Source organism: Chrysochloris asiatica, unplaced genomic scaffold (genome assembly GCF_000296735.1).
Source record: "Chrysochloris asiatica unplaced genomic scaffold, ChrAsi1.0 scaffold00267, whole genome shotgun sequence".
NCBI classification, from domain to species: Eukaryota; Metazoa; Chordata; class Mammalia; order Afrosoricida; family Chrysochloridae; genus Chrysochloris; species Chrysochloris asiatica.
Window position 1 is genome coordinate 2,507,975 of NW_006408785.1, and position 8,656 is coordinate 2,516,630.

Below are 8,656 nucleotides of genomic sequence, written 5' to 3' on the forward strand. Positions count from 1 at the left end.
TGGTAGGCTTTTATCTATTTTTTTTCAGTCACTGATTTTACAAATTTTCCAGTGTTTTAACTACAATATTGATGGTGGTAATTACTATTTGTGAAATAGAAATTTTCATTGAAATACTTTTTTTTTTTTTTTTTTTTTTTTTGAGAATGAGGTAGTAATTAAAGGAAAAGGAGAAAAACAAAACAGACTTCCTTTCAGTTACTAGTAATGCTTTAATTCAATGTAGAAAGATTTTACAAAACAATTTTGTTGCTCCCCACTGCTGTTGAGTCAGTTCTACTCATAGAGACCCTACAGGACAGAATAGAACTGCACTTAGGGTTTCTAAGAGTGTAAATCTTTATAGAATTCGACTGTCACATATATCTTCTATGGAGTGGCTGGGAGTGGCTGGTATGAACTGCCAACATTTCATTTAACAACTGAACTCTTAACCATTACCTATGAGACATACAATGTAAGAAATACTATATTTAAGCATTTTAGAACTATGTTTATCACATATTATTTATTCTATGTTTAAAGCTGACCCCCAAAGAGATGGATTGGCCAGCTGGCAGCATCGATGCACTCAAGTGTGGCAACAGTAGTGAGGTTGGCCCAGGATCAAACATTGTTTCGTTCTGCTGTGCATAAGGTAGCTATGAGTCGGTGCCAACTCGATGGCACCTAACACCAACAACAAAGCTGATAATAAGCATAAGTAAGGATTTTGTATGATTGGGTACAGGAGGCAATCAATGGGAAGGGGCAGGGTAAAACACCAACCCTGGTGGCACCACTGTTATTTGTTTGATATGATATGATTATGATGGTATCCCATGCTATCCTATGTTACAGTGGCACTTCAAAAAGTTTGTGGAAGAAATTCATTATCTTTTAGTTCCATCTTTCCAAAAACTCTTTGAAACCCCTTTTATATGTTGCCATATTATACTTTATTACAGGTCATTGTTTTTGTTTAAATTAGAAGGGAAATATCACTGTGAAGTCAAAGGCTTATTAGAATTTCTATAGTATAAGTGATGGCTTTTAGGGGTGTTCGTTTGTATACTTGACAGATGAGCTTCCTTTGGACTACACCTTTATGAATAAACTCGTTGAACTCTATTAACTTCATGAAGACTTGGGTTTTCCAAGGTTATTGTTAATTGCTATTGAGTTTATCCAATCTCTTATTGGGGAATTCCCAAGACTGAGGACAGTCCCTTACTTGCTCAAAGCAAACCCCAAACCAAACCCACTGCCATAAAGTTGATTCTGACTCATAGCAATCCTATACAGGGTTTCTGAGCCTGTAAATCTATATGATAGCAGAAAGCCTCATCTTTCTCCAGGGGAGTGACTGGTGGGTTTGAACTGCGTACCTTGTGGTTAGCATCCCAGTGCTTAGTCTACACTGCCAACAGGGCTACCCACTCAGAGATCCTGCTAATTCATGAAGGAATATTGAAAGTGTCATCAAAGTCTGCACAAACCCACTATTTGCATATCTTTCTCAGTGGCATCCTGCCAACTTGCTGAAACTGCCCACATGTTAGACAACACAGTTACTCAGCTTGTTAAGGGTTAAGTGTGTGACTCAGGTTGATGGTATCTAGATACAGAAGGGCCAGAGTCAGAATTTAAAAAAAAGAGAGAGAGAGAAACAGGCTCAGCATCTGCCTCTCTTTCACCTTTCTGTTATTGGTCAAATAGCCCTTAAAACGTGAGCTGTCTTCTTCAATGATTCTCAAACTTAAGCATATTTCAGAATTACATGGAGGCCTTGTTAAAGACATATCACTGGCCTCCACTTGCCCACAATTTCTGATTTAGTAGGTTTGGGATGGGATCATGAACTTACATTGCTAACAACCAGATGAAGTTGATGCTGCTGATCTCAGAGTTGGTCATACTTAGAGAACAACTTGTCTGGAAGTTTGGTTTATGGACATTTCACACAAAGTTAAACTAGATGGTTCTGAAATTATGATTAGGACATTCCAGAGATCAATTTACTTTATCTATATGTAAGATTATTTGATGATTAAAAATATGATCTTTGGAATCAAGTACCCAAGGTCAGTTTCCCATGTCACTCTTTACTAGGCTAGGTGGTCATGGTCAGAGTCATGGGTCTCACTTATTGTGCCTGGAGTTCCTGGTCTGAGAAACGGGGTCAATTTTTGTTGTTATACTTTTTATGGTAGTTTGGATTAAAATTTGCAGAGCACATTAATTTTTCATTCAACAGCTCGCAAATGTTTTGTTTTATGACATTGATTGTGATCTCCTCAATGTAGCAGCATTCATTCCACTTCCTCCTTGAACATCGTGTTTCCATTTTTCCTTCTTCCCTGCCCTTTACTGCCTTCTAAGCTTTGTTGGTGGTCAAATGCTGCCCTTTTGGTCCCCTATGGTTTATTGTACTTAGAATTATATGTTTTTGTGGTGTTCTTATTCATTTTATAGATCTATTGGAGTCCTGGTGTGGTGCTGTGGATTAATGTGCTGGACTGCAAGGTTGCTTTGAACGACGAGGTCAGCAGTTCAAGCTCACCAGCCCCTCCTTGGAAAGCCTCTATAAAGTTTAAGTTAACAACAACAAAAACCATAATTGTTTAGCTAAAATTTCATCCCCAGGGGAATGAGACCAGCTGCAGGTTAAAGGACTGTCTAAGGCAGCCCTTAGGGTTCCACCAGTCTGTATAAAATCAGAATGTCTGGTCTTTTTGAGATTTTGAATTTTGTTCTTCATTTTTTTCTCCCTCTCTGTCCAAAACGTTCTACTGTGATCCTAAACAGGAAGTTGGTAGTAGTACCTAGGCACCATCTAATTTTTCTGGATTCAGACTAGTGGAGGCTATGGTTCATTAGTTCTTTGGACTGTTTCCTTAAGTCTTTGGTTTTCTTTACTCTTCTATGCCCTGGATGGGGAGAGACAAATCTTTGCATTTTAGGTGACATGGGGACAAGTTTATATAGCTCATAATGATTTTGCACACATGAAATGATATTATTGTTGTTGATATTAGTGTTGTTGAGTCAGTTCTGACTCATTGTCATGCTGTATAGGGTTTCTGAGAACCAACTCGTGGGTTTGAACTGCTGACCTTGTGGTTCATAGTCCAGTGCTGATCCTACAGCACCACGCCAGTAATCCTGAAATGATACTAACATAGTAAAACTTTAATTATCACCTATTAATAACAACAAAAACTAGTTATATTAGTAGATTGTTCCTGAAAACTCACTCAGGGCCTGGCAAGCCTGGAATGTACCTGTTCTTCTAAGAGGCATTGCCTCATGCAAACTCAGTTCTCAAGCCCCCTAACATCAATCAATTCAATTCAATAGAACACCTATTAGTAGAGTATACTCTGTGCTGGAGAACATACAAATATCTAAATATTTCAGTATTCATTGTACTAGCGATCTATGGTTGCTCAGAACTTAGTGGCTTTAGATACACATTTATTTGATTATAGTTTATGTGGGACAAGAATCAGGAACTGCTTCGGGGTGATTCTGTCTCAAGATTGCTCATAAGGTTGGCATCAGAATATCTATTGGATTGCAGTCAGGCTCAACTGAGGGTGGAAGATGGATTTCCAAGGATGTTACTCCTGACAAGTTAATGCAGGTTATACTCAGAAGGCCTCATTTTCATCCAACATGGACCTCTACATAGGGATGGATTAGGACCCTCCTGACATGACAACATGTCAGCCTTCTCCCAAAGTGAGCGATGCAAAAGAGAGCAGGGAGGAAACCTAGATGTCTTTAATGACCAAACCTCAGAAGTCTGTCATTTCTGCAATGTCTTACTGGGTATACAGGAATGCTCTGTACATTTGTGTACCATGTGAGATAGGTGGGGAGCACTATACAAGGGTTTGAATGCCAGGAGGCAAACATCACTGGAGTCATCTTAGAGGTCAGCTACCATGTCAAGTAACCTGAAGTTTAGGAGAAGTGATATGTCCATTAATAAATAACTGAACTCAAAGATGGAAAGGAATTAAGACAATTAAATAGAAATATGTGTTCAGCACTGGATGAGAGGAAGTTGGTTTGGGCCAACAGTGAGTGCTTTATATAGGAGGAAGCATCTAATTTGGGTCTCGAACATGTCAAGGATGACCATACCTGGAAAAGGTTCAACATGAGGGAAGGAAGAGCAAGGCACTGGTGAAAAATCATAGTTAGTCCAGAATACCTGGAACAGATTAAGAAGGAAAGAAAGCTATGGCAGATAATCTCAGAAAGCTATGACATATTCACAACTGAAAATTAAGATGAAAACTCTATGTCTGATACCCAGGTACTTGTCCTCCCATGAGAGTCACCTACAAAAAATAAAAAGATAAATAAAAAAAGTATTGCTACTAAGTTCCAATTAATACATGCATAAATTAATTTCAAACAAATGTGTTTAAATATGTCTCTGGAATCAGAGGATGAATGCAGATAAGTTCTCACTTACTTGTCTTAGTCTTTAAAAGAAAAAAAAAAAAAGGTCCAATCGGAACTGTGGCTTCGAGGGGATCTGCTTGGCCAGTATAATTCAAGGCAGAGAAGTCAGCTAAGAAGGTTATAGTAACTACTGTGTTCTGTTTTTTTTTTTTTTTTTAAATTCCAAAGGGATAATCTTGATAGATTCTCTTCATAGACAGAAAACACTCACAGGGGCTTATCAGGAAAGAGTTTCAAGAAAACTGAAAGCTATATTGGTAAGAAAAAAGCAAGAAAGTTGCATGGAAGACTTTTTATCATCACGGCAATGTACCTGCTTATTCTTCAAGTATAGTAAGGGTTGTCCCACAGATTTTCATTGGGAAGCCTTACCTCATCCACTTTACAGCCCTGATCATGCTCCTTCAGGCTCCTTTTTGTTCTCCAAACTGAAAGAACATTGAAAAGGAAATGCATTTTTTGGTCTTAGAAGATGCCAAGACTGGCCTTTTGACATAGTGCAAATCAAAGAGCGCAGAATTATTTGGGGGAGGTGTTAGAAGATGGAAACACTGCCTTCATAAGTGTATAAATGGAGGATTTTTGTGAAACAATAGCTTCTCATTTCGATACTTTTATTTAATAATAGTTTCTATGATTTTCTAGCATACTTTTTGACTTACCCTTGTACAGCCTCGTTTATAATCCATATTTATTGAACTCAGGACTACATATGGGCCTTTATGCTTCAGCAGTCATATGTAACAAAGACATCAAGAAAGAAATGGTACTTTCAGCCAGACATGGGAAATTCCACTAAAATCCAGAGCTTTTACAATCTGTATACCTATCTATAGAAGCCCTTTTGGCAGTGGTTAAAGTACTCAGATGCTAAACAAAATGTCAGTGGTTTGAGTCCACCAGTTGCTCCACAGGAGAAAGATATGGCAGTCTGCTTCTGTAATGATTTATAACCTTGGAAATATCATTGAGCAGTCCTGGTGTGGTGCTTCAATTTAATGCACTGGATAACAAGTTCAGTTTGAAAAGCAAAGTCAGTGGTTCAAGCTCATCAGCCACTCCTTAGAAATCCTATACAGGGTCGCTGTGAGTTGGGAACTTAACAATAGCAATAGAATCACACAATGTATAAGGAAGACCATAGAAGAACTGAAACATTTGAGTTGAAGTGTTGGAGAAGAATATTAAAATTACCATGAACTGCCAGAAGAATAAATAAATCTGTTTTGGAAGAAGTACAATCAGAATGTTCCTTAGAAGCGAGGAATGTGAGACAGCAGGAAGAACCAGTCACTGGAGAAGGACATCGTGCTTGGTAAAGTGGAGGGGCAGCAAAAAAGACGAAGAGATAGATTGGCACAATGACAGGCACAATGGGCTCAAGCATAACAACAATTGTGTGGACAGTACAGCACTAAATAGTGATTTGTTCTGTTGTGCAAAGGGTCACTGTGAGTTGGAACCAACTCAGTGACACCTAACAACAATATAGGATTGCAATGAGCTCAACAGCATATTAATGCCCACAAATAAGCATGTTCAGGAAAGTCCCAGTTTATACCTACTTTTCTTGGATAATTGTTAATGTGGTTGTTGTTGTTAAGTGTGATCAAAGTAGTTTTAACTCAACAACCCTGTGTAGGGTTTCCAAGGAGTGACTGGTGAATTCGAATTGCCATCCTTTCAGTTCAAACCAACATTTGGTCCAGTGTTTATCCCACAGTACCACACCATAACTCCAATTGTTAATAGTATGTCCTTTTACTATAAAAAATGTCCTGGTTTAAACAATTAAATGTATAGTACTTGACCTACAAATGAACTGGACAGGATGACTTTCCTCATACATAAACCTATGTATGGTTCTGTGTATCCTGAAGACAGTAACTGTGAATTAAATCTCTTTTACTTGGTAACATCTAAATTAATAGACTTAGAATTGATTCTGACTCATGGCCATACATGTGTGTCAGAGCAGAAATGTATCCCACAGATTTTCAATGACTTGTTTATTTTGGAAGTACATCATTGGACTTCTTTTTTCGAGTTGCTTCAGGATAGACTCAAGTCCCCAATTTTTCAACTAGCAGTTAAGTGTGTTACCTGTTTGTACCACCTAGGGACTTCATCTTGGCTAAATGAGGTATTAAATAAGGTCGTGTTTTGATTGGAACTATATACTATATAGAACTATACACAGTTGTTATGTTTGTTAAGTGCTGCCAAATTGGTTTGACTCATAGTAGCCTGTATAGAGTTTACTAGGAGCATTTGTTGGGTTTGAACCACTGATCTTGTGGTTAGTAGTCCAGTGCTTATCCTACACTGCCACACCATAAATGGGTCTGATACACAGAGTTAAAACAGGTCAGTAGTCTGCGAGATATTCTGTTTCCATGGAGGCAGAAGGGATGAAAGAGTAGAAAGCCACTAGTAGAGAGTTGGTTCACTGCACATTCTAAAGGGTTAAAGTTGTTCTTCAAGCTCTGGGTGTGAACTACATAGTGTCTTAATAATACTTCTAATATCTGTGCATTTATATGAGCAGAACAAGTGAAAACCTGCCTCGCAGAAATTAGATTAAACAGTTGAAGGAGACAGTCATTTTAATAAGGAGTTTCTATATAAAAACCCTTGATAGTTCATTATCTATTTATTTCTCTCAGTCACTCAATTTTATTTTATCCTTCATAATTAAAAAGGAGACAAAACCAAGTCTTTAAGAAATGATCCAGTGCCACTGTGTTTTGTGTAAACAACATTGGTTGGATGTAGCTTTGTTTGCCAGTTAGAATTACCCTAACCACCTCACCCCCGCCCTCTAATATTTCCCTCTGAAGAGTTCTTTGACAGCATCACAGGGGGTAGAATATCTTGTAGTACAGCTGCTATTAGTAGATGTATGCTGACACATAGAGAATAATACTACAACACCATTCCTAAGATAAGATAGGCGATCGTAACACTTTTTTTCTTTCTTTTTTACCTATATAGAGTTTATCACTCACTGTCCTCCTTTAGTACACCAGACTTATTGTAATCAGAGCATTAGCTACTTACTCATTCCCTCATTTTCTCAAAAATCCCCTAACTTAAATTTTATATGGGTGTATCTGCTGTAAATTTGATTGTGTGCAAAGTTTCTTGGAAAACCAGGACAAATGTTGTTAAAGCTCCTCTTTCCCACTAGAAAAAGAAAATTGTATTAATATACAATGCATACACACATATGGGAGTCCTGGTATGGCTCTGTGGGTTAATGCACTGGACAACAAGGTCAGTTTGAATTTCAAAGTTGGTGGTTCAAGCTCACCAGTCGCTCCTCAGAAGCCCTAAACAGGGTCACTATGAGTCAGAACTGACTCGACAGCACTTAACAACAACAACAACACACATATGAGTACATTAACTGTCTAATGGAATCTACACATTTTTCAATGTCAGATCCCAAACAGCTAAGACTGGATATTGTTTCTGGCGCAAGTTTTCTCCTTAATGAGCATTTGAAGGCTCAAGACAAATTAAGGAATTAGGAAAACTAAGGCATTTATGGAAGTTTAACACATGGATATCACTATCATTCAAATGTGGATTTTGCCAAAAGTTAAATGTGCAGTTAGAAAGAGAGTTTTCATAGTGATAGACTGGCAGCTTTTTGAGGGTAGGGCTTGTTCCTTAATTTTCTCTGTATAGTGGCACTTTGCTTGATGTATATTATATAAATATTGTTACATAAGTTTCCTATGTTTATTTTTTAAGTTGGGACATTGGTTGTCCCTTCTAGAAATAAAAGATATTCTGCCAGTCAAAACTTAAACGGTGTTAGGTGCCATCCAGTCGGTTCCAACTCATAGTAACCCTGTGTAAGGTTTTAAAGTAGTAGCCAAACTTGGTCTTGTCTTTCTTTTTGATTGTAGTAGTGAGGGTGGGAAAAATCAACAACAAATTAATGTGGTTTTGATTAGCATTTTTCTAATGACGAATGATATGGAAACAAGTCCACAAGAGCCAAAATATGAGCTTGAATATATCCCATCTGAATTTAGAGATCATTTGAAAAACAAATTCGATACATTAAACACTAAAGACCGAAGATCAGAAGACTTGTGGGATGACATCAAGAATATCATACAGGAAGAAAGCAAAAAGTCATTAATAGGCAAGAAAGAAGGAAAAGGTCAAAATTGATGTCAGAAGA